We start from the raw sequence: 7,833 nt of genomic DNA, 5'->3' as shown, positions 1-7,833 counted from the left end.
ACAAGTTCATATGGATCACAAGTAACGGCTCAATCCTCTCTTCCAGCGTCCAGGTCTACTAGTATGCGTACGCATCTACATCTATATCCATACCCCGCAAGCCACCTGACGGTGTGTGGCGGAGGGTACCTTGAGCACCTCTATCGGTTCTCCCTTCTATTCCAGTCTCATATTGTTCGTGGAAAGAAAGATTGTCGGTATGCCTCTGTGTGGGCTCTAATCTCTCTGATTTTATCCCCATGGTCTCTTCGTAAGATATACGTAGGAGGGAGCAATATACTGCTTGACTCCTGGGTGAAGGTATGTTCTCATAACTTCGACAAAATCCCGTACCGAACTACTGAGCGTCTCTCTTGCAGAGTCTTCCACTGGAGTTTATCTATCATCTCCGTAACGCTTTTTCGATTACTAAATGATCCTGTAACGAAGCGCGCTGCTCTGCGTTGGATCATCTCTATCTCTTCTATCAACCCTATCTGGTACGGATCCCACACCGGTGAGCAGTATTCAAGCAGTGGGCGAACAGGTGTACTGTAACCTACTTCCTTTGTTTTCGGAATGCATTTCCTTAGGATTCTCCCAATGAATCTCAGTTAGCATCTGCTTTACCGACGATTAATTTTATATGGTAATTCCATTTTAAATCACTCCTAATGCCTACTCCCATGTAATTCATGGAATTAACTGTTTCCAGTTGCTGACCTGCTATATTGTAGCTAAATGATAAAAGATTCTTCTTTCTACGTATTCGCTGCACATTACACTTGTCTACACTGAAATTCAATTGCTATTCCCTGCACCATGGGTCAATTCGTTGCAGATCCTACTGCATTTCAGTACAATTTTCCAGTGTTACAGCCTCTCGATATACTACAGCATCATCCGCAAATAGCCTCAGTGAACTTCAGATGTTGTCCACAAAGTCGTTTATAATGTGAATAGCCACGGTCCTACGACACTCCCCTGCAGCACACCTGAAATCCCTCTTACTTCAGAAGACTTCTCTCCATTGAGAATGTCATACACCGTTCTGTTATCTAGGAACTCTTGAATCCAATCACTGCTAGTGCCTCTCTTCTACTATCCGGACGTGGCTGGCAGGAGCGGCGCTTATATTCTCTTCAGATAGAGGCCGCTCTTGTCATGGTGCGGTCCTAGTCAGCTTACAATTGAGCGACGTCGACTCACAGCCATCTCTGCGGTTACTTTCTTGATTTTCGTGTCGGCGCTTGTCGTTACGCCGGAACACGTATGACCAAGCTACACGTGTCCATTGAACCATGGCCCAATCTTCATCATCCCGTGCCCACTGCAGTCGTGACTGACGTTGTGGTTGGGTCAACTTAGAAACAAAGTGATCATTTGCTGCGTAGCCCCATGTTCGCCACCGTGTGCTGAACGATGTGCTCCGAAATACTTGTGCCTCCACCAGCGTTATACTTTATAGGCAGATGCTAAAGATCGCCACCTGTGCTGTTTTACAGAGCGCCCAAGCCTCCCACCTTCACTGTCTGAACAACATGTCGCCTACTTGTGGATTCACCGTCCTTCACTCAGTCTCGGTAGATGCTCACGACAACTGCATGCGAATAGCCGACCAGCTCCGCGGTTTCCAAGATACTCGTTCCGAAGCGCTGGGCCATAACAATCCGCTTTTTGTCAACGTGGCTTACGCCAGTCGGTTTCCCTAATTACGACTAGCATCGTCGCAAAAATAATTCCCCATCCATCTATTTCTCTTTAGATACTCTTCTTAACCTCATATCATGTGCCCGCAGTGAAACCAGATGGCATTCAGTTTCACAGTGTGCAGTTATAATGATACGAGGGTTATTCGGAAAGTAAGTCTGCTCGGTTGGTAAGTGGTTCCGATAGTCGTGATACCAGTTACTTTGGAATAAGGCAGGACATCTCGAACATATTCTGAGTCGTGGTCACCTTTGTGCTCATACGGCAAAGACTACCAAATCCACCGGTTAGTCTCTCAACCGTTAGGGGTAAAACCCAATGGGACTCGGGGCATGTAAGGCTAGCAACCTGCTTCCCTGCAACTTTAAATTTGATGTTGGCAACAATCAGAGCAAAATGCCTCGGACCTTTGGAGGTGACGGAGTCCCACCTCTGACAAACCAGGGACTCCTAAGATACGACTTGGCAAACAAATGGTAATGAGATGGGGAGCTATTAATATCAATGGGGGCTACTCTGGGAAGACGATAGGGCTGGCAGAGGCTGCAAGCAAGATGGAGCTGGACGTTTTAACTGTTAGTGACATTCGGGTAAGGGGTGAGAAAGAAGAGGAAGTGGGAGAATACAAGGTATACCTGTCAGGAGTCAAAGCAGGAATAGCACAATGGGGTGTAGGGCTTTACATCAGGAAAGAAATGGAACCCATCGTAGTTGCAATAAGGTATGTAAACGAATGACTGATGTGGATATATTTGACAGTGTCTAGCAAGAAAATTAGGATTGTGTGAGTATATTCGCATTGTGAAGGGACAGATCAAGATAAGATGGATAGTTTTTATGATGCACTCAGTGATGTAGTTGTTAGAGTAAAGGACAAGGACAGTGTTCTGCTCATGGGTGATTTTAATGCTAGGATTGGAAATCGAACAGAAGGGTATGAAAAGGTTATGGGTAAATTTGGAGAGGATATGGAGGCCAATAGGAACGGGAAACAACTCTTGGATTTCTGTGCCAGTATGGGCTTAGTAATCACAAACTCCTTTTTTAAACATAAGAACATTCACCGGTATACTTGGGAAGGCAGGGGAACCAGATCTGTCATTGAATATATAGTAACAGATCAGGAATTCAGGAAGGCTGTGAGGGACACACGTGTATTCAGGGGATTCTTTGATGACACTGATCATTATTTAATCTACAGTGAAATTGGTATTGTGACGCCGAAAATGCAGGAGGTCAGGTCCACATGTAGGAGGATAAGAGTGGAGAAACTTCAGGATAAGGAAACCAGGCACAAGTACATAACAGTGATCTCAGAAAGGTACCAGTTAGTTGAATGTAGTCAACTACAGTCATTGGAAAAGGAATGGCCAAGTTACAGGAACACAGTACTAGAAGCGGCTAAAGAATGTCTTAGAACAGTAGTGTGTAAAGGTAGGATGAAGCAAACAGTTGGTGGAATGACACAGTCAAGGCAGCCTGTAAAAGGAAAAAGTAGGCGTATCAAAAATGGCTACATACTAGAACTCAGGTAGACAGAGAAAGTTATGTTGAAGAAAGAAACAAAGCCAAACAGATAACTGCAGCATCCAAGAAGAAATCTTGGGAAGACTTTGGAAACAGGTTGGAGACTTTGGGTCAAGCTGCTGAAAAACCATTCTGGAGTGTAATTAGCAGTCTTCGAAAGGGAGGTAAGAAGGAAATGACAAGTATTTTGGACAGGTCAGGAAAACTGCTGGTGCATCCTGTGGATTCCTTGGGCAGATGGAGGGAATATTTTGAAGAGTTGCTCAATATAGGTGAAAATACGATCAGCAATATTTCAGATTTCGATGTACAATGGGATAGGAATGATGATGGAAATAGGATCACATTTGAGGAAGTGGAGAAAATGGTCAATAGATTGCAGTGCAATAAAGCAGCTGGGGTGGATGAAATTAAGTCGGCACTCATCAAATACAGTGGAATGTCAGGTCTTAAATGGCTACAGGATAACTGAAATGGCCTGGGAGTCGGGACAGGTCCCATCACACTGGACAAAAGCAGTAATCACACCAATCTTTAAACATGGAAACAGAAAAGATTGTAACAACAACAGAGGTACCTCTCTAACCAGCGTTGTGAGTAAAATCTTCTCAGCTATTGTTGAAAGGAAAGTGCGAGTATTAGTTGAGGACAAATTGGATGAAAATCAGAGTGGGCTTAGGCCTCTTAGAGGCTGTCAGGACTAGATCTTTAGCTTACGGCAAATAATGGAGAAGTGTTATGAGTGGATCAGGAAATTGTATTTATGCTTTATAGATCTAGAAAAGGCATATGACCGTGTTCCTAGGAGGAAGTTATTGTCTCTTCTACGAGATTATGGAATAGGAGGCAAACTTTTGCAAGCAATTAAAGGTCTTTACATGGATAGTCAGGCAGCAGTTAGAGTTGACGGTAAACTGAGTTCATGGTTCAGAGTAGTTTCAAGGGTAAGACAAGGCTGCAACCTGTCTCCACTGTTGTTCATATTATTTATGGATCATATGTTGAAAACAATAGACTGGCTGGGTGAGATTAAGATATGTGAACACAAAATAAGCAGTCTTGCATATGCGGATGACTTAGTTGTGATGGCAGATTCGATTGAAAGTTTGCAAAGTAATATTTCAGAGCTAGATCAGAAATGTAAGGACTATGGTATGAAGATTAGCATCTCCTAAACGAAAGTAATGTCAGTTGGAAAGAGATATAAACGGATTGAGTGCCAAATAGGAGGAACAAAGTTAGACCAGGTGGACGGTTTCAAGTACTTAGGATGCATATTCTCACAGGATGGCTACATAGTCAAAGAAATGGAAGCGAGGTGTAGCAAAGTTAATGCAGTGAGTGCTCAGCTACGATCTACTCTCTTCTGAAAGAAGGAAGTCAGTACCAAGACTAAGTTATCCGTGCACCGTTCAATCTTTCGACCAGCTTTGTTGTATGGGAGCGAAAGCTGGGTGGATTCAGGTTACCTTATCAATAAGGTTGAGGTTACGGATTTGAAAGTAGCTAGGATGATTGCAGGTACTAGTAGATGGGAACAATGGCAGGAGGGTGTCCACAATGAGGAATCAAAGAAAAACTGGGAATGAACTCTATAGATGTAGCAGTCAGGTCGAACAGGCTTAGATGGTGGGGTCATGTTACACGCATGGGAGAAGCAAGGTTACCCAGGAGACTCATGGGTTCAGCAGTAGAGGGTAGGAGGAATCGGGGCAGACCAAGGAGAAGGTACCTGGATTCAGTTAAGAATGATTTTGAAGTAATAGGCTCAACATCAGAAGAGGCACCAATGCTAGCACTGAATTGGGGATCATGGAGGAATTTTATAAGGGGGACTATGCTCTAGACTGAGCGCTGATAGTCATCAGTCAAATGATGATGATGATGATGATGATGATGATGATGATGAGTGAAAATCCAATGAAGCTTTGCACAGATGTGTCAGTCGACTTCTCTAGTATGCCCGCCGATCGAGTCACGTCGCTCTTTTCTGTTCTGAGCCCACAGTGAGCATGAAAAAATGCCAAAAAAATAGTGTGTCACACCAAGTACGAGTGCCTGTTAAGAGATTTAGCCTGATTTCATGAAACCCCCTTAGTGTAACTGTCATGCATTTCCTTCTTCATGACAATTGTCGGCCGCACTCTGCAGGGGCAATGAAGATGCTCTTCCTGAACCGCTGGCTGTGAATACAACATTATGGCAAGGCCAACGAGCTGCAGAACAGCACAGAGGGTATCGGAAAGTCTGAACGACACTACGTTAAATGTCTAAGTCGGAGCGGTGACTATGAAGAGAAGTAGGTGGAAGGTGTACCTAACTGTTGCAAATAAAACATTTTTGATTATCACTGTGGTTCCCATTTTGTGACTGACCGGGCCATACTTTCCAAATAACCCTCGCATTTGTGCTCATCGGTGTAATTCCGTATTAAAATTAGCTATTGGGTTCCCCTACTTCTAAGAATCATGTGGCAAGGGGTGACTGTAACTGTGATAGGCTCCAACATAAACTACTCTTTACAGTAATTTAACTTTTCACGTCCAAGATAAAGGAGCGACAATTGAAATTTCAACATTTTTGGCTATTTCCCCGCTTTTCCCCCATTAAAATTACGTACTGGAATTGATCGCATTAGTAAATCTTTCGACGAAATCACGACAAATGGTAATCATTCGAATCGTGGTTTCACAAAAATTTGGATGTATGAATTTCGGCACAGCGCTTACGTCTATATCTTTTAAGGGCTAGCTATAACAGAGTATGAGCCAGTGTTCTTATGCTGTGAGGTGTCTGCCGGAAACGAGGAAATCCACACAACCCACTGCTATCGACAGGCGCTCGTGGTTCCAGGTACACTGCAAATTGATGAACTGCCAGCGCCACTGCCAACGCTACTGCTGCTGCGCTCTCTGCATACGTCTGATGGACTGCTACGCAGTGACACGGTTGCTAACATCAGCTTGCACAACCGCTCCTCACCTTACTTATGTTTGTTCCTTTTGAAAACATTGTTTCTTATCTTTTGTCCCTTTTGGCATATTTTACATTACTGCTGCTACTTTTAATATGTCAGTACGATTTTCTATGCAACTAAATCATTCTCATTCGTTAAATTCAGAAATTTACAGTTTCAGGACATTTTCGAACATTGAATATATTTTACTAAACTGTAATATTTGGCTAATGCATTAATCTTAATTTTGATTATTCTTTCTCTGAATCTGGTCACACATATATATTTACTTATTAAAAGTCTGTCACCCTTCCTCCCTACAGCGTCGCCAGAGCCAAGATTTGTAAATTTTTCCCATTATTTACATATTTCGCGTCCGATTAATGAGTTCATTATATAATCATACGTCCTATGCGTCGCTGCTCTTTCTGAGGTAAATAGCTAATCTATTCTCCGTGTAAATTCATGTTTATGTTGCGTGTGTTATTACATACCTTTTTATTTATGCACTCTTATAGATATGTGATAAAGATGAAACCGATTATCTATTAAAATTAATCAAAATTTGTTAAAGAATATCAATTACTTAATTTATTTACTAAGTTTGACAATGTACCTAGCACGTCAGGATTCTAGACTCAGAATCATTTGACCCCAGGGTTTGAATCGTTGTGTACGATAGTAGGATTGCTGCACCACAAGTATGTCAGCGTTGTATGCTTCTAAGCGCACATTTCACAGGTAATGTGATGGGTGTTTTCTGAAAGTGCATCTCCCACATGAAAAAACTCTCTTTTCTACTTTATCTAACATCCCGACCAGCGCTCTTGGCTATCCACGCCAGTGACTGTTTCCCGGATGACGCTTGACGTGAAACCTATCCGGCACTTCCGGTATTGTATGTGGCTACGACACATATGTGAGACACATTTTAATGTTCCTATGATGAGTAATGTTCCATCTTCGGCATTCAGTCATGAACTCTAGACAGTGGTAAATTTTACGTTGAAAGCCTACCGGTTTTGTTACTTTTACTTCTGCATGGGCTGAATTATACTGACGTGACTTAATTGTGCATAGAATAGTATATGAAGTTGCCTGACGGTGGACATTAAAGTTTCTATAGTGGCTAACACTCATGCTACTCTCTCTGATTCAATATTTGCTGTTGATAATTATTGAGAGGTGGCCAGAAAACTTATTTACTCAATTACTTATTTACATCTCTAATTAACAACCAAACACAACGGACAATGCAATAGGAGGGGGAAAGCAACCACTATCTCACACTGTCAGTAACCACAGTGGGGCAGTCAACCTGAAACAATCCGAACATCTGCAAAGGCACTAAGCTAATCTGCGGCAAAGTATGCCTGTCCTGTCTGGTATAATTCAACTCATGCCAAACAGGTGGATGTGGCTCTCAACGAAACCTGCATAATTATAACAGGTTGCTAGAAACCCACTCCAGTCGAATGGCTTTACCACCTCGGAGGAATAGCACTACCATCTGTTTGAAGAGAGATAGCTGCGAACAAGGAAAGAAAGGCTGTGGAACAGGAAATTACTCATCCTCTGTATGGACATGAACCGCATCCGCAACGAGCGAAATCAAGGAAGAGTTCCCTTAGGACATCAAAGGAACTTAGAACCACTGCTGA

The sequence above is a fragment of the Schistocerca serialis genome, chromosome 3 (assembly GCF_023864345.2).
Source record: "Schistocerca serialis cubense isolate TAMUIC-IGC-003099 chromosome 3, iqSchSeri2.2, whole genome shotgun sequence".
Taxonomy (NCBI): Eukaryota; Metazoa; Arthropoda; class Insecta; order Orthoptera; family Acrididae; genus Schistocerca; species Schistocerca serialis.
The sequence above is the reverse complement of the archived record's forward strand: the minus strand, read 5'-3'. Positions refer to the sequence as shown.